The sequence below is a fragment of the Erinaceus europaeus genome, chromosome 2 (assembly GCF_950295315.1).
Source record: "Erinaceus europaeus chromosome 2, mEriEur2.1, whole genome shotgun sequence".
In the NCBI taxonomy this organism is placed as follows: domain Eukaryota; kingdom Metazoa; phylum Chordata; class Mammalia; order Eulipotyphla; family Erinaceidae; genus Erinaceus; species Erinaceus europaeus.
Genome location: NC_080163.1, coordinates 165,990,295 through 166,008,095, shown reverse-complemented (window position 1 = coordinate 166,008,095; position 17,801 = coordinate 165,990,295). Strand labels below are relative to the sequence as shown.

Below are 17,801 nucleotides of genomic sequence, written 5' to 3'. Positions count from 1 at the left end.
AAGAGGGGAGTCGGGTTTGAATCGGGATCCCTACTCTGGTCCTTGTGCTTTGCACCACCAGCACATGACCACCAGTGCTACACATGGGTTCATGCCAGCCGGCCTGGGGCACTTCTCTGAAATGCATATCTCTTCCGAGGGAGACAGAGGCAGAGAAAACACTCCAGTTCTAGAAATGCCAGGAGACCACCAACCTGGACCCACACCCCGCGCCCCAGCCTTCACCCTAGTCTGGGAGCTTGGCGCTCCAGCCTTCACCCTAGTCTGGGGGCTTGGCTCGCCATGTTGCCCCAGGCCAAACTCGAAGTTCAGGATTCCAAACCACCTTCCCAGAGGACCTCATCGTGGGCCACACAGAGAGGAAGGACAGCTGGCGCACATTTCGGGTGGGCGGGCGCCCAGAAAGTTCTCTGGGCTTGGCCGCTACTGAAGCCACAGCAGGCTGGTGGGTTCCGGGGTCCCCTCCTGCCCTGGCGGTTGGGGTGGGCAGGAGGCACACTGTCCGGAATCCTCCTGCATGGGCGGGTCCTCACCCTCGGGGCGCTGGGAGCTGCTGGCAAGGACACACTGGGGAAGCTCAGGGACCCAAGGACCCCTCTCCCTGCAGGAAGGAAAGGGAAGGCCAGCTGCCCAGACTCTCTGGCGGGGTCCCTGCGCTCCTGCTCCCAGAAGCCAAAAGCAGCGGGATCTGGGGGCGCGCAGCCACCCTGTCCATGCCTGGGGACAGGGTCCTGGGACTCTGGCCCCTCAGCGGCTGCACCCCGACTTCGCCCCTCCCCCCACCCAGCACCTTCCCAGGCAGGGGCAATACCCAAGCCATTGAGGGCACAGGGCCCCTGGGGCCACTTACTTGGAATTGGAGAAATCTCAGTAGATGGGCTCCAGCACGATGGACCTGGCCGAGGCTGTCCAGCACAGCACTGTCCTGAGTCCTCAGCAGTACTTACACGCGGGGGGCCTCCGCACAGTCGTGGCCAGGTGCTCAGGGCACGGGGTCGAGCCCCAGCGCTGGGACCTATGGGTGCGACGCAATGCAATGCAGCATGGGGACGAGGAGGCATTAGGGCGCAGGCCACTGGGCTCCATGGCGCTGCGCTGGACGCAGCTGGGACAAAGGGAAGAAGAGAAGAAGGGAAGACCAGGAGAGAAAGACACTTGCAGACCTGCTTCACTGACTGTGAAGCCAGACCCCTGCAGGTGGGGAGCTGGGGGCTGGAACCAGGATCTTTATGCTGTGCCACTTGCGCTAAACCTGCTGCACTACCTCCGAACTCCCTTTTTAAAATTTTTTATTTATAAAAAGGAAACACTGAGTAAAGCACAGGGGTACAACTCCACACAATTCCCACCACCAGACTCTGTATCCCATCCCCTCCCCTGATACCTTTCTTATACTTTAACCCTGGGAGTATGACCCAAGGTTATTGTGGGATGCAGAAGATGGAAGGTCTGGCCTCTGCAATTGCTTCCTCGCTGAACATGGCCGTTGACTGGTTGATCCGTACTCCCAGCTTGTCTCTCTCTTTCCCTAGTGGGAAAGGGCTCTTGGGAAGCAGAGCTCCAGGACATACTGGTGGGGTTGTCTGTCCTGGGAAGTCTGGTCAGCATCATGCTAGCACCTGGAACCTGGTGGTTGAAAAGAGTTAACACTCAAAGCCAAACAAATCATTGACCAATCATGGACCTAAGCTGGAATAGTGCAGATGATGAGCTAAGTGGATTCTTAAGAAATTCTTTAATAATTTTAAAATAGACACAGGTGGTGGTGATCTCAGTTGAGCATGCACATAACCATGACTAAGGAACCAGGTTCAAGGCCCCAGTGCCTACCTGCTAGGGGGTGGGGGAAAGCTTGACAAGCAAGCAGAGCTGCATGTGTCTTTCTCTCTCTCTCTCCATTATCTCCTTTCCTTGTGAACTGACTTGTTCTATCAAATCAAAATATAATTTTAAATATAAATTCCTTAAAATTAAAGGAAGTCAGGCAGCAGCACAGTGGGTTAAGTACACTGGCTCTCAAACTGCAGGGGGTTTGCTTCACAGGCAGTGAAGCAGGTCTGCAGGTGTCTATCTTTCTCTCCCCCTCTCTGTCTTCCCCTCCTCTCTCCATTTCTCGCTGTCCTATCCAACTACAAGGACATCAATAACAACAATAATAACTACAACAATATAACAAGGACAACAAAAGGGAAATATTTTAAAAATTAAAAATAATAATTTAAAAATATTTTTATTATCTTTATTTATTGGATAGTAACAGCAGAAATCAAAAGGGAAAGGGGAAGTAGAGAGGGAGAAGAGAGAGAGAGAGAGACCTGCAGCACTGCTTCACCATTCACAAAGCTTTTCCTCTGCAGGTGTGGTGGGGACTCAAATCCAAAATAAATTTTAAGAATCTAACTCAACTCCTTTTGTGTTGATGGTGTTAGGGTTTAGAGACAGACTTAAGTTTGAATAGAATCTAGAGACAGGATGTAAAGTTCAAAATCTCAGAGCCAGAAAAAGAAATAGGGCTTTGCCCAGACCCACCCCTGCTACCTGCATGATGAGACTGCCTGAGAGGAGGACAAAGCAGTAGGAATATACTATCCCTTTTGAATATAATATCCCACTGGAATATATAACCCTTTGGAATAGAACTAAAATAGGCCTACTAGCTATCTTCAAAACAGAGACCTCAAATCTTCATCTGCAATATTCCAGCCTTTAGGTTCATGATTGGTCAACAATTTGGCTCTATATGTTAACTCTTCTTTCAGCCATCAGGTTTCAGATGCTACCAAGATGCCTACTGGACTTCTCTGGACAGACGACTCCACCAATGTGTCCTGGAGCCCACTTCCCCAGAGCTCTGCCCCACTAGAGAAAGAGAAAGACAGGCTGAGAGTATGGATCCACCTGTAAACATCTATATTCAGCATGTAAGCAGTTACGGAATCCAGACCTTCTATATTCTGCACACCATAATGTCCCTGAGTCCATACTCCCAGAGGGATAAAGAATAGGAAAGCTATTGGGACGGGATGGCATGTGGAGTTCTGGTGGTGGGAACTGTACCCCTCTTATCCTATGGCCTTGTCAATGTTTCCTTTTTATAAATAAGACTTTAAAAGAGAATAGCATATATAGAGAGTTGTATACAAAAAAAAATAAGTGGGAGCTTCTTTAAAAGACAAAAAAACAGGGGGGCAGTTGGTGGTGCACCTGGTTAAGTGCATACATCATAGTGCACAAGGACCTGGGTTCAAGCCCCTGGCCCCAAACAAGCAGAGGGAAAACTTCATAAGTGGTGAAATGTAGCTACATGTGTCTCCATCTCTTTCCCTTTCTATATGTTCCTCCCTTATCAATTTCTCCATTTCTGTCCAATCAATCAGTCAATCCAGACATAGATAATTTAAAAAAAAAAGAGGCATCACATGCAGAGAAACTCCCCTCTCCCTCTGAGCTGAGGGGGGACATTTGCAGAGCTTCTTCTTGCCTAAACAAAGTGCTGGGTGAAGATTTTGCCTCTTATTTTGTATTTCCTCTCACCTATAAAAGAATGCAAATGGGAGGGTGGAGTAGGTGGGGTGCACTGGGTTTAGTGCACATAGTATGAAGTACAAGGACCCATGCAAGTCTTAGCCAAAAATAAATAAATAAATAAATGGCTGCCAGGACCAGTGGATTCATAGTGCTGGCCCTGAAACCTGGCAATAAGCTCAAAAGCAAAAAAAGAAAGAAAGGAAAAATAGACAAAGAAAAGCCAAGAGAAAAGGGGGGGGGAGATTCAGGCACTGGTATACTTGGTTAAACACATAACAATGCACAGGGACCTGGGTTCAAGCCCCTGATCCTCACTGCAGGAGGAAAGCTTCAAAAGTGACTAAGCAGGGCTGCAGGTGTCTCTATGTCTCTCCATCCCTCTCGCTCTCCCTTCCATCTCGAGTTCTGGCTGTCTTTATCCAATAAATAGATAGTTTAAAAAGAAAAGGAAATTAAAGAAAGGAAAAAATTAAGCTACTGAAAACAAGGCTTTCCAGAAGCAGTTTGTTTCCACTCACGTGCTCCCTAACAGGGGACCTCAAAAAAGAGCTTTCTTATTTCAAATGCCAATTTGATGTAGACTTCTATCATGTAAATTAATTTTCTATTATTATCTTTATTTTTATCACAATCTACTATACCAGGGTTTCAAGGAAAGTTATTTTATGGTAAGCAGGCAGCCAGTCACCACCACACTCTGAATTGTTGTTGTTGTTATTATTGGATAGAGACAGAGAAATTGAGAAGGGAGGGGGAGATAGAGAGGCAGAGAGACAGAGACACCTGCAGACTGCTTCACCACTCACAAAGCTTTCCCCCTGAAGGTGGGGACTGGGAGCTTGAACCGGGTCCCTATGCACTATAATGTGAGCACTCAACCAGGCACTCCACCACCTGGCCACCACGGTCTAAATTTAAGGATAACGAATAATAAGGGTAACATGGCACAGAATAACTGGCTCATCAGATGAGAACAAAAGGCAAGATCCACAAATTATCTTCTTCCTTGTGTGCCCTGTCAAGCTCCCCAGAGTGCTTCATAATTTTTTGTTTGTTTGCTTTTTCTTTCCTACTTTTTATTTAATAGGACAGAGAGAAATGAAGAGAGGAGGGAGAGACAGAGAGGGAGAGAGACAGAGAGGTACCTGCAGACCTGCTTCACTGCTTGTGAAGCTTCCCCCCTGCAAGTGGGGAGCAGGGCCACAGAGCAGGGGCTCAAACCCGGGTCCTTGCACATAGTACTATGCACTTCACTGGGTGAACCAGCACCTGAGCCCTATTATTAATTTTTGTTTGAAAATCAAAGTTGTATTTATTTCTGGGTATCAAACCATAAGATGACTAATAAACTGACATTTATTTATCGGAACTTTTTTTTCATATAAATGACTTGAGGTAAAACATTTTCTTTTTTAGTAGATGCACTTCTATATTTATTAGTGAGAGTAAGAAGCAGGTCATCACTCTGGCATACATGGCATCTAGGATCAAGTCTCCTGCCAGCAAGTTCTATGCAGTGCTGCAAGCCACCTCCTACTGTTTCCATAGTTTCTAAACATCACCATAGGTTTATGTTAAAAGAAAAAAGCAGAGAGTCTAGCTGTTACACAGTGGGTTAAACACAGGCAGCGCAAAGCACAAGGAGTGGCATAAGGATCCAAGTTGGAGCCCGTGGTTCCCCACCTGCAGGGGGGTTGCTTCACAGGCAGTGAAGCAGGTTCTGCAGGTGTCTCTCTTTCTCTCCCCGCTCTGTCTTTCCCTCCTCTCTCCATTTCTCTCTGTCCTATCCAACAACAATGACATCAATCATCAATAACAACAAATAAGTATTAAAAAAAGGGCAACAAAGGGGAAAATAATTATAAAAAACCAAACTCATCTATTCTCCAGTCAGATCACCTTTGGAAACTAAAAACTAGGAAGGGTAGATGATAATTTCAGTGTGATAAATAAGTTGTCAATTTAAAATCCTAGGGGTTATATTTTTAATTTTTTAAAATATTTATTTATGTATTCCCTTTTGCTGCCCTTGTTGTTTTGTTGTTGTTACTGATGTCATAGTTGTTGGATAGGACAGAGAGAAAGGGAGAGAGGAGGGGAATACAGAGAGGGGGAGAGAAAGATAGACACCTACAGATCTGCTTCACTGCCTGTGAAGTGACTCCTCTGCAGGTGGGGAGCTGGGGGCACAAACCAGGATCCTTAAGCTGGTCCTTGCATTTTGCTCCGCTTCCGCTTAACTCACTGCGCTACAGCCCGACTCCCCATTCTTAATATTTTTTTTACAGTTTAAATTTTTTTTTTTGCCTCCAGGCTGGGTGCTGGCACTACATATCCACTGCTCCTGGTGGCTATGTTTTCCATTTTACTTTTTTATTTTTTATTATTATTGATTTTCCCATTTGTTTTCCTTGATTTACTGTTGTCATAGTTATTATTGTTTTTGTTGATGATGTTGTCATTGTTGGATAGGACAGAGAGAAATGGAGAGAGGAGGGAAGACAGAGAGGAGGAGAGAAAGAGAGACACCTGCAGACACCTGTGAAGCGACTCCCCTGTAGGTGGGGAGCCGGAGGCTGGGACAGGAATCCTCTGCCAGTCCTTGCACTTTGGGCCACGTGTGCTTAACCCACTGCGCTACCGCCCGACACCCACTCTTTTTTCTTTATATACTATTATTTTTCATTTAATTTATTTGTTGATTACTAGAATACTGTTTAGTTCTGGCTGATATTGCTGCTGGGGACTGAACCTGGAACTGTGAAGCCTCAGGAGTGAAAGTCTTTTAGCAACACCACTTAACTGTCTTCCCAGCTCCACCACATACCTTTTAGATGTTTTGATAGTATCAAGAGTTAAACTATAGTGATATCAACTTGAGTATCGTCTGTTTTTTAGGATTGCTTGATAGTGTTCCTTAAAAAATTAAATGTTTTCCCTCACAACTATATGCTTTCAATATTTAGATTAATTAGAAGATTATATTACCTTTATACAACATGTTAAATTGTAATTCTCCTCTAAGAAATGTAAAATAAAGGTGGGGTAGATGGCTTAATGGTTATGTAAAGAGACTCTCATGTCTGAGACACTAAAATACCAGGTTAAATCTCCTGCAGCAGTATCATCCAGAACTGAGTAGTGCTCTGGTAAAAAAAAAATGGGAAGAAAGAAAGAAAGAAAGGGAGAAAGAATATATATATATATATATATATATATATATATGGAAAATACTTTGTAAAACTCAGATTATACTTTGATACAATAAAGGAATCTGATTTTCACTGCAAAAAAAAAAAAAAAAAAAAAAACATGAAACAACTTTCCAAGATGACAAATCAGTTGTCAGAATCCAATCCTGAAGATGTTGTGCTGTTATTTACATAACATGAGGTTCTGGTCTCTCTGGGTTTTCTTCTCTGATCTCTGAGAATTGGGCCACCTATTTCCTCTAGTCACAACCACAGATTTCCAGCTCACAGATCTGAATGTCATAAAGCATGTTTTTTTGGGACACTGGCTCAGAACCTCCATGCCCGGTACTTAATGGCCAACCCTATTGGTGCCCTTTGAGGTGAGCCACAGAAGAAGAGAGGGAGAGAGAAAGAGACACCAGCAGCACAGCTCCACCACTTGTGCAGGTGGGAACAGGGTCTTGAACCCAGTAAACAGAGCATCTGTTAGCATCTCTTAGGATGGTAAACGTCACATAAGCACAGAGTACAAGTAGCTCAATAAATATCTCCTAGTTATGCAAAAGTAAACTAGGCCCTTCAGTTCAAACATGCTGGTTTAATATTTCTAATTTTTTATTACTTTTGTTTATTGGATAGAGGCAGCTAGAAGTCGAGAGGGTAAGGAGAGGTAGAGAGGGAAAGAGACAGAGACACCTGCAGAGACACTCACAAAGCTTTCCCCCTGCAGGTGGGGGATGGGGACTTGAACCACATCCTTGCACCTTGTAACATGTGCGCTCAACCAAGTGTGTCACCACCAGCCCCCTCCTTTTTCTGTTTTACCAGAGAACTGTTCAGTTCTGGCTTATGTTGGTGTGGGGTTTTGAACCTGGGACCTAGGAGCTGCAGGAATAAGTCTTTTTGCTGAACCATTATGCTATATGACCCTCTGAAGTTTTTATTAATTTTTTTCAAACATGCTGGTATGACTCACCATAGTGTCCAATGTCACAGCAGGTATGTATCACTAGATGAGAAGGTGACCACCTTCTCTCCGGCCCCACATGTGGGTGGGGCAGGGCACTCCCGGGGTCTGCAGTCCACAGACCTGGCAGCCATGCAGGTGCACTGGTGGCAGTTGGCTGTCCATGTGTCTCCAGGCTATGGGTCATGTCATGTTATTCAAGTGAGGGGTGACAGCAAGTGTGGACTCAAGCAAAGAGAAATGGGATACTCACCACTTTTTCTTCTCCCAGTGGACAACGGCACACTGTTAATATGAAGTTAATAAAATGGAGGTTACATCTGGCAACATGCAACAGGTTATTTGTGGATAATGATCAGGCAGCCATAGTGGCCACTGGCCTTGGCTTTCAGAGTCCCTGAGTATGTGCTCCCACAGGTGCATAAATGACACCCATCTACCAGGAAGAAACCATCCTAGTCAGCATGCATGAGCACATGTCTTATTTTAATTAATTTTCTTTTTATTTCTACCTCCAGGGTTATTGCTAGGGCTCTGTGCCTGCACTACAAATCCACTGCTCCTAGTGGCCATTTTTATTTGATAGAACAGAGAGACTGGGAGTATGGATCGATCCATGTCAAGGCCCATGTTCAGCGGGGAAGCAATTACAGAAGCCAGACCTTCCACCCTCTGCAACCCACAAGGACTCTGGATCCATACTCCCGGAGAGATAGAGAGTGGGAAGGCTATCAGGGAAGGGGGTGGGATGTGGAGATCAGGTTATGGGAATTGTACCCCTCTTATTCTATGGTTTTGTTAATGTCTCCTTTCTTAAATAAGTAAAAAATAAAAAAAAAAGATCAGAGAGACTGAGAGGAGAGGAAGAGACCAGCAGACCTGCCTCACTGCTTGTGAAGCTTCCCCCTGCAAGTGGGGAGCCAGGGGTTCAATCCCAGATCCTTCACTGGGTTCTTATACTTAGTACTATGTGCACTTAACCAGGTGTACTACTGCCCAGGCCCCTTTATTATTTTTTTCTTTATCTTTTTAAAATCACTTTTAAAAATATTTTTATTATTGAATGGAGACAGAGAAATTGAGGGGAGGGAGAGATAAAAAGGGAGAGAGAGATAGAGAGGCACCTGCAGCACTGGCAAAGCTTTCCCCCTACAGAGACAGAGAGACACCTGCAGCCCTGCTTCACCACTTGTGAAGCTTCCCCCCTGCAGGTGGGGACCAGGGGCTTGGAGCCTGGTCCTTGTGCACTATAATGTGTGTTTAACCAGGCGCACCACTGCCTGGCCCCCATGTCTTATTCTATAATTTTAAGTAAAGGGTAATTCTTGGTTGCTTCCGGGAGTGGTCACTAGATCTTCTAGCTACCACTTTTTACTGTTTTACAGTCCAAATTCTGCCTCTGTAAACCTACAGGCCACCCAAGACTTCTTAAAGGATCAGTTCCAAGGGCTTTCTCAGTTTTCAAATTCTGGGCAAGCAGTGAATTTTAAACACTTATGTTGAAACTGTCCTCTTTAGGGGGCCAGGCAGTGGTCCACCTGGTTAAGCACACACACTACTGTGCGCAAGGACCTGGGTTCAAGGCCCTGGTCTCCACCTGCAGGGAAAAGCTTTGCGAATGGTAAAGCAGGGATGCAGGTGTCTGTCTTTTCTAACTAAATTCTGACCATACAAATGTGTCTTGCTACAATTCAGGGTTTAAAAAGGGTGGGGGGGATAAGTTACCTAGTTTTAAAAGTATCACTGAGATTTTTTTTCAAGATTTTTGTCGATAGCATCTGATTTCATGAAGCAGTAGTTAAGCTGTATTTTCACTCAAGTCATGAAACCCACTTCTTTTGTCTGACTATTTATCTGTGATTAACATTCACTGTGCATTTGGGGACAAAAAGCTAAATGTAGTCACTCAGGTTTTCCCTTTCAGCAACATTCCCACAGGAGTGGCATTCACCAGATGATTCCTGACAGGTGAGGCCTGAGAGGACCAGTGAAGCCTACTAGTCAGCTCAGAGCGAGGATACATACCTGGAGGCGGAGGCAGGGCAGCTGGACAACCTGTGGACACAGAATCTTAGTCAGTCAGGCCTTCAGGTCACCGGAACAGTCACTGACACACCTGGCTCACTGATCTATCACGGGAAGATGGTAATGTTGGTTGAAAGAGCATAGGAGAATCAAAAGAAGAAATGTACAAATTTTTTAGTCTCTTTTTTTCTTAAAAGAAACTTTTCTCCCTCATTTTTAAAAGCTGATTTTTTAATTATCTGTATGTATTTATTGGCTAGAGACAGCCAGAAATCAAGAGGGAAGGAGTTGTTAGAAAGGGAGAGAGACGCCTGCAGCCCTCCTGCTCAACCACTTGTGAAGCTGTCCTCCTGCAGGTGGGGACCAGGGGCTTGAACTCAGGTCCTTGTATACTGTAATGTGTGTGCTGAATCCAGTACACCACTGCCAAGCCCCTTTTTATTTTATTTACTTTTATTTCTGTCTTTATTTGATAGAGACAGATAGAAACTGAGAGGAGAGGGGGAGAGAGAGAGAGAGAGTCAAGAGAGAGAGAGAGAGACACCTGCAGATCTGCTTCACCAGTTGCAAAACTTTTCTCCTGCAGGTGGGGACCAGGGGCTTAAACCCAGGTCCTTGTGCACTGTAATGTGTGCACTCAACCAGGTGTATCACCACTCAGTCCCTCACATATAGTTTTCTATTAAAATGTTAGTTGAATAAGTTTTAAAATTGGGATTTTCCTCCCCTCTAATGACCTGTTTTATATTTTGCTTCTTGGTCTTCTTCTCCTTTTCCAGTGGTTTCTGGGAAGAAATAAGATGATATGTCATTTTCTTGATTAAACCCCCTGCCAGCTTAGCAGTCTCTGCAGAAATGGTGCTCAGCAGCAGCTTCGGGGACTTCCTGAGGACCATGCCACCTCCACTTCACAGGGTTGCTGCACTTTACCTAGAATCACCAATGTCAAGATGTGTAACTATGTTGTGAAGACAAATATAGTTTTTTTTTTAATCAGTATTAAATCACCAGAAGCCCAGGAGGTAGTGCAGTAAATAATGTTGGGCTCTCACATACAAAGGCCTGAGTTTGAAACCACTGCATGTGCCAGAGTGATACTCTAGTCATCTCCTCTTTCTCCATCACTAATAAATATCTTAGTGGCAATTTAAAAATAAAATAAATAAAAAATGTGGGGCCAGGTGGTGTTGCACCTGGTTGAGTACACATGGTACTGTGCAAGGAGCAGGGTTCAAGCCCCCGGTCCCCACCTGAAAGGGGAAAGCTTCATGAGTGGGTAAACAGGGCTGCAGGTATCTCTCTGTCTCTCTCTCTTCCTATCTCTTTCCCTCAGCTCTCAATTTCTGTCTCTATCCAAAAAAAAAGGGAATGTAATTCACAATAAAGCAATGAAACTTAAAAATAAAAAAGTAGGAGTTGGTGTACTGCACAGAATTAAAAGACTATGGTGGTGGGGGGGGGAGGGTTTAAGTCCTGGAACATGATGGCAGAGGAATCTAGTGGGGGCTGAATTGTTATGTGGAAAATTGAGAAATGTTATGCATGGACAGACTACTGTATTTTACTGTCGATTGAAAACCATGAATCCCCCAATAAAGAAATTTTTAAAAAGTGGTTTTAGTAAGAGAAAGGAGGACAAGGGAAGATGAAGAGTCTGTAGCCAAGGCCATGGGCTGTGCCAGGGCCTGGGGGCTCCCACAGGAACTTGCTGCCACAGTCACAAAGGGCAACCCAAGGCAGAGGTCCTCCAGGGAGCAGGGAGGGACAGAGGAGCAGAGGTCTAGCTGAGTCACCCCACATAAAGCATCTGCAAGGCTTTCTTCTGCCACATTTCTCTCTGCACACTCCAAGGGAAAATGACTCCCTCCTAGTAAAATCCAGCCTTTTGGAATCTTTTCTGGAGTTCAAATTTGTATGTAAAAAATGTATATATATTTACCAGGTCTTGTTGGTGGTGGTGGTAGTGGGGGACTTTGGAGCCTCATGCATGAAAGCCTTTTAGCTCAACCAGTAAGTGCTAGGAGAATGCAAAAAGGGCAAATAACAAAAAATAAGGTATTCTAAAGAACTTGGTCGGGGGCAGACAGTATAATCCTTATGCAAAGAGACTCTTAAGCCTGAGGCTTTGAAGTCCCAGATTCCATTCCTCCACTCTACCCCACAACTGCCAAGCATCAGCCATCAGCCAGAAATGAGATTAAACTTTTGCTTACTTCTATCTTAAACTAAACAGAGATGTCGGTTGCAATAAAATCTCATTTTTTCTTTATGGAAATAGTAAGTCACAAATAACATCAGTATTATTTTAAATAATGTGAATATTCTTAGGAGTTATTTTCTTTATTTGATTGACACTGAAGACTGTACAAAATTAGTACAGACTTTATATTATGAAAGGAAGTCAACACAACTTTGTTATAATGTAAGAAGGTGTAAAAAAAAGGGGCCAGGTGGTGGCACACCTGGTTGAGCACACGTTATAGTGTGAAAGGACCTGGGTTCGAGCCCCTGGTCCCCACCTGCAGGGGGAAAGCTTCACAAGTGGTGAAGCAATGCTGTAGGTGTCTGTCTGTCTCCTCTCTCCTCTATCTCCCCCTTCCTCTCAATTTGTGGCTGTCTCTGTCAAATAAATAAAGATTTAATTAAAAAAAGGTGTAAAAAAGGTGGTAGTGTAGCAGGTGGTAGTGCAGCAGGTTAAGTAGACATGGTGGGCCAGCTTAAGGATCCTGGTTGGAGCCCCACCTGCAGGGGAGTCACTTCACAAGCAGTCTCCCCCTCTATGTCTTCCCGTTCTCTCTCGATTTCTCTCTGTCCTATGCAATGACAATGACATCAGTAACAACAACAATAATAACTACAGCAAGGGCAACAAAAGGAAATAAATAAATATTTTTTTTTAAATTTCTAAAAAAAAAAAGGCGTAAAAAAAGAAAAAGTGGACAGGGGTAGACGGCATAATGGTTATACCAAGAGACTCATGCTTGAGGCTCACAGGTCCCAGGTTCAATCCCCCACACCACCATCAGCCAGAGCTGAGCAGGGCTCTGGAGGAAAAACAAAAAACAGAAAAAAGTCCAGCATCTACTCTGAAATTCATGTGTTGCTGATCTGGTAAGTCTGATGTTTGGTATCCTGTTTCCTATTCTGTTCCTGTCATATCAGTTCTTTCAAATGGTTATCTTTAGTCCTATGTTTTCTCACCTGTTACTTCTGGCTGTTTTGATGGCACTGAAATTTAAAAACACAAATAGATTTATAAATATACATTTTAATATCTAAATTTGTAATGATGAATCATACTACATTTTAATAACTTCTTAATTTTGTGATAGTTGTTTGTACAGTTCTTATATTAGATTATACTTTGGAAAGAAGACCATAGTTCTATAGATATTTTTAATGCTCAATTGGAGTAGACAGAAATGCTACATCTATTTTTTAGAAGCAGACAGAGAAGGGGAGAGGGACACACACAGAGAGAAGCCACAGCACTGAGAACACTTTCAATGCAAAGGGTCCAGGCTCGGACCAGGATTGCACATATAGCAAAGCAGCATACTATGCAAGTGAGCTATGATCCTGGCCCAGAAATATTATTTTCAAGCTCTATTATGCAGAAGGATATGCATATTATATTCTTCTAATGTTAATTTCAACTTACATTCAACGAGTTCTGGAGGAATTCCATTGCTTGAGACTAAGAAAAAGTAAATTCATACTTTAAAGAATATAAGGGAATGGGCAGCAGTGTAGCAGGTTAAGCGCACATAGTACTGAGAGATGGTTAGGTCTTCAAGGAAACACAAATAGAATGACTGTTTAGTACAAAAATTCTTTTTACAAATTGTTATCTGTGACCACCTGTGGCCAGTAGTTTTGTATTCTTTAGGTCAGTTCCTTGCAGTGCTTGCTACTCCTCCAGCAGAGACCCTCAGACTCTCTTCCTCCTTTCCTTATTTAGACAATGAGGAGACTGTGAGCTCTGTAGCCCAGCCCAGGGGTTGAGGAGACAGTTCTGATTCAAGCATAAAAGTTGGGAGAAGGGGGGTGGTGGTGGAGAATAAGCTCCTGCCTGATGGCCACTGTTGGCGGCACACCCTTTTGCAAAAGCATAAATGCCTTGCTTCAGGTCCTTAGTTTTTTGCTTTGACAAGTAATTTTAACTGGACTTCATTTACAACAGTATGAAGCACAAGGACCAGTGTGAGGATACCAGTTCGAGCCCCCGGCTCCCCACCCTCATCCTCTCTGTCTTCCTCCTCCTCACTCAATTTCTGTCATCCTATTAAAAAGAAATAGAAAAAATGGCCACAGGAGCAGTGGATTCATAGTGTTGGCACCAAGCCCCAACGATAACTCTGGAAGAAAAAAAAGAAAAAAGAAATAATATATTTAAATTTCAGCATATAGATCTGCTAGCAGATAGATAAGGAGAAATTGAGAGAGATGGGGAGATAGAGAGTGAGACAGACCAAGAGTCACCTGCAGACCTGCTTCACCACTCGTGAAGCTTCCCTGCAGGTGGGGTCCTTGTTCATAGCAACATATGCACTCTACCACAGGCACCATCACCCAGCCCCTGAATACTGACTCTCTATCCTAGCATCCACAGCTCAGATTCCTGGAGTATACAGAGGTCAGAAGCAGCTCTAATAGCAATGGTAACTGAGTCTTAAGTATAAATGACAGTCCTGTGGTTACAGTGACATATGTATTAATGAAGGGGACCTCAAGGGACAGACACAGAGGGCACAGTATCCCTGTAGCACCCGAGATGGCAGGAATAAACTAGGACCTCAGGTCCACAGGTGAGATGCTCCACCTACCACGCCCACTCCTGGACCACAGCCCTGTTTTAAGGAGAGGCTTCCCGTGTTACATTGTTGATACTCTCACTTTCTGGGAGGGGCATTAACAGACTTTGTGTCTTCAGGTGTGCTGCCCCTTAGAGCTGCTCAGGTCAGAGAATGGATAGGGAGAACCTGGAGAGTATAGACACTCCCTGGAGCACCACTGCCAGAACATGTTTCCCAAGCCAGTGGGGAAGGAAGGAAAGAATGGGGGAGTCTGGCAGTAGTGCAGCAGGTTAAGCACAGGTGGTGCAAAGCTCAAGGACTAGTGTAAGGATCCCTGTTCCAGCCCCAGCTCCCCACCTGCTGGGGAGTCCCTTCCCAGGTGGTGAAGCAGGTCTGCAGGAGTCTATCTTTCCCTCCCCCTCTATCTTCCCCTCCTCTCTCCATTTCTCTCTGTCCTATCTAACAACGATGACATCAACAACAATAATAACTACAACAATAAAAAACAAGGACAACAAAAGGGAAAATAAGTGAATAAATAAAATTGTTAAAAAAGTAAAGAATGCACAGGAAATGGGAGTGGCAACAGGTATGGGCATGGCTTAGAAAGAAGGTGGAGGCGGGGCTTGGGAGTTGATAAGGCTCTGTTACAGGCCTGGTTTCTCCCTTTCTAGCTCTGCTAACATGGGGCCCTCAACATATCAGTAAATTACTCCCACGCTCATCTCTCTCTCTCTCTCTCTCTCTCTCTCTCTCTCCTCTCTCCACACATGTACACTAAAATGTCTGTTCTCAATTTTCCTGAATAAAGCTTGAAATTTCAGGAGTTGGGCAGTAACACAGTGGGTTAAGGACATGTGACGCCAAGTGCAAGGACCAGCGTGAGGATCCCAGTTCAAGTCCCAGTTCCCCATCTGCAGGGGAGTCACTTCACAAGCGGTGAAGCAGGTCTGTAGGTGTCTCTCTCTCCCCCTCTCTGTCTTCCCCTCCTCTCCCCATTTCTCTCTGTCCTATCCAACAATAATTACATCAATAAAAAATACAACAATAAAACAACAAGGGCAATAAAAGGGAATAAATAAATAAATAATTTTTTTAAAAAGCTTGAAATTTCTAATTCTTGGTTGAGTTTATGTGTGACAAATATACACTCAGGTAGGTAACAAACTTGGCTATACTCCACCATTACTGAGTAGCAGTGGAAAGGCCAGAAGTGATTAATTGTTTGAAATAGGGGAAAAAAAAAACAGTGATAAGGAGTATATCATGGACCTACATATTGTAATCTTAATAGATTGTAACCACCATTAATCAAAAATGAAAAGGGGAAATAAAGCCTGCAGTATTGATAACACAGTGAACCATGCTACTAAGTGTCCTATGCTTTACACTGGTTTGTTCTAGCCCTCCCCCGCCAAGAGAATTGGATCAGTCCTTTTAATTTCGCGGGCCTGCTTGGCCCCGCCCCAAGGAACCCCGAGAGAGGGTTCCTGAGTAAGAGAGTTCCTGAGTTCGAGAGTAAGGAAGAGGGTTCCTGAGTTCGAGAGTGCGAGAGTTTGAGAGGGTTCCCCAGTACGAGAGTTCTTGAGTTCCAGAGTAAGGGAGAGAGTTCCTGAGTTCGAGAGTAAAAGAAAGAGTGCTTGTGCCGCCGCAAAGAGACAGCAGAGTTCTGTTTGGTGATTAGTTTGTCTTAGTTTGTGAATCGTTGTTCCTGAATAAAGAAATACAGCTTCCCTGCCCAGCCGTTGTCTCCGCGTCTCTGTTACCCGCCTGTGAAGCTAGCCCTGCCGGCTGGAGCCTACGAATTTTAACAACAACTAAGTGAGGTCTGTGCTACATCTTATTATTATTAAGCATAAAACAGAGTGGATAGTACATTCTACTTATGGAAGAATACCTGAGTCACATTTATTAATCATTACTTTTGTACTGCAAGTTCCAGGGGCAGAGGGTGGTTGGATATACGTGCTATACCCAGATTGTTCCTACAGCCACTGGAGTGAGGAGGGTAGGGGCTGAGAACAGGACTGGAGACTAGACAGCCTAAGCTTCAGTCCTCATTAAACCCTAAAAATATTATTTCTCGAGAATTCCATTTGAAAGAGAGGGGGAAACAAAAGAGCATGTATCACAAGGGTTAGGGTAAAAATAAACTTGTTATGTAGATGAATTATCTGCAAGCATTTAAAATAATTCCATTGTAATGTTGGGTTAAATAAGAACAACTAGCACACTTCTAAATAATATATTGATAAATTAAAAGACCAGAACCTGATGAGCCAGGTGGTGGTACACCTGGTTGAGCACACATATTACAGTGCTCCAAGACCCAGGTTCAAACCTTTAGTCCATACCTACAGTGGGAAGCTTCACGAGTGGTGAAGTAGAACTGCAGGTGTCTGACTCTCTCCTCTATGGCCCTCTCCCATCTCAATTTCTTTCTGTTTCTAATAATGAAATTTAAAAAAAAGACTAAAAAGAACATGATGTATAAATGATGAATATATGATGACCTGACTTAGAATATGAAAGCTTCATTATTTTAAGAAGACTCAGGAATCCATTAACAGCTCAAAATGGCCTGAAAATACCAAAGAGAGAATGTAAAGGAAAAAAAAAGACGTTTGTATATACTGTGTGTAGGCTTACCTCCTGGAGCTGTGTCAGCAGAGGATCCCTGAGGAAAAACTCTTGTGGTTGTGACAATGCCCACCGAGGAAGCAGTAGTGCCCACCAGGGTAGAAGAGAAGCCAGTGGTGCCCATGGGTACACCAAGGAGGTTGAAGTGGAATCAGATCCTATGACAGATGAGCCTGTGGATTCAGATCCTTCCTTAGACTGGCTTGAAGTCTGAGAGACAACAAAAGATGGTCCAGTGGTGCCAGAGCCCTGGGATGATGGAGCCGTGGTCTGGCGCCCTGCTCCTGCTGTTCCAGCCCCAGTGGGTCCACTGCTACTGCCTGCTGAGCCAGGCCAGGTGGTCCTGGAGTCTTGCACGGATTGCCCTGTGGTTCCTGCCTCCATGACAGATAGCCCAGTGGTTCTAGACTGCACTGCAGCTGGTTGAGAGGTGCGAGGTTGATTGACAGATGAGCTTGTGGACTGACATCCTTCCTGAGGCTCGCCTGAGGTCCCAGAGCTTTCTGCAGGTGGCCCTGTTTTTCCAGAGTCATTAGGTGCTGGTCCAGTGGTGCTAGAGCCCTGGGATGATGGAGCCTTGGTGTGTTGCCCTGCCACAGATGATCCAGACACAGTGGAGCCACTGGCACTGCCTGGAGAGCCTGGTCGAGT

General features: G+C 44.5%; 2 long non-coding RNA genes across 2 annotated transcripts in view; one reads left to right on the top strand and one right to left on the bottom strand.

Moving 5' to 3' along the window:
• The window catches only part of LOC132537004 (uncharacterized), a 418,667-nt gene that overhangs the window by 3,168 nt on the left and 397,698 nt on the right, over positions 1-17,801 (top strand). The window contains exon 2 of the long non-coding RNA XR_009548515.1: positions 7,103-7,169. This is a non-coding gene — a long non-coding RNA (uncharacterized LOC132537004). The remainder of the gene's footprint in view (positions 1-7,102; positions 7,170-17,801) is intronic.
• LOC132537001 (uncharacterized) lies at positions 9,715-17,260 on the bottom strand. The gene is made up of 5 exons (XR_009548512.1): positions 17,160-17,260; positions 13,376-13,411; positions 12,916-12,942; positions 10,452-10,499; positions 9,715-9,744 (listed from the first exon to the last, which is right to left on the bottom strand). It is a non-coding gene; the product is annotated as an uncharacterized LOC132537001 (long non-coding RNA).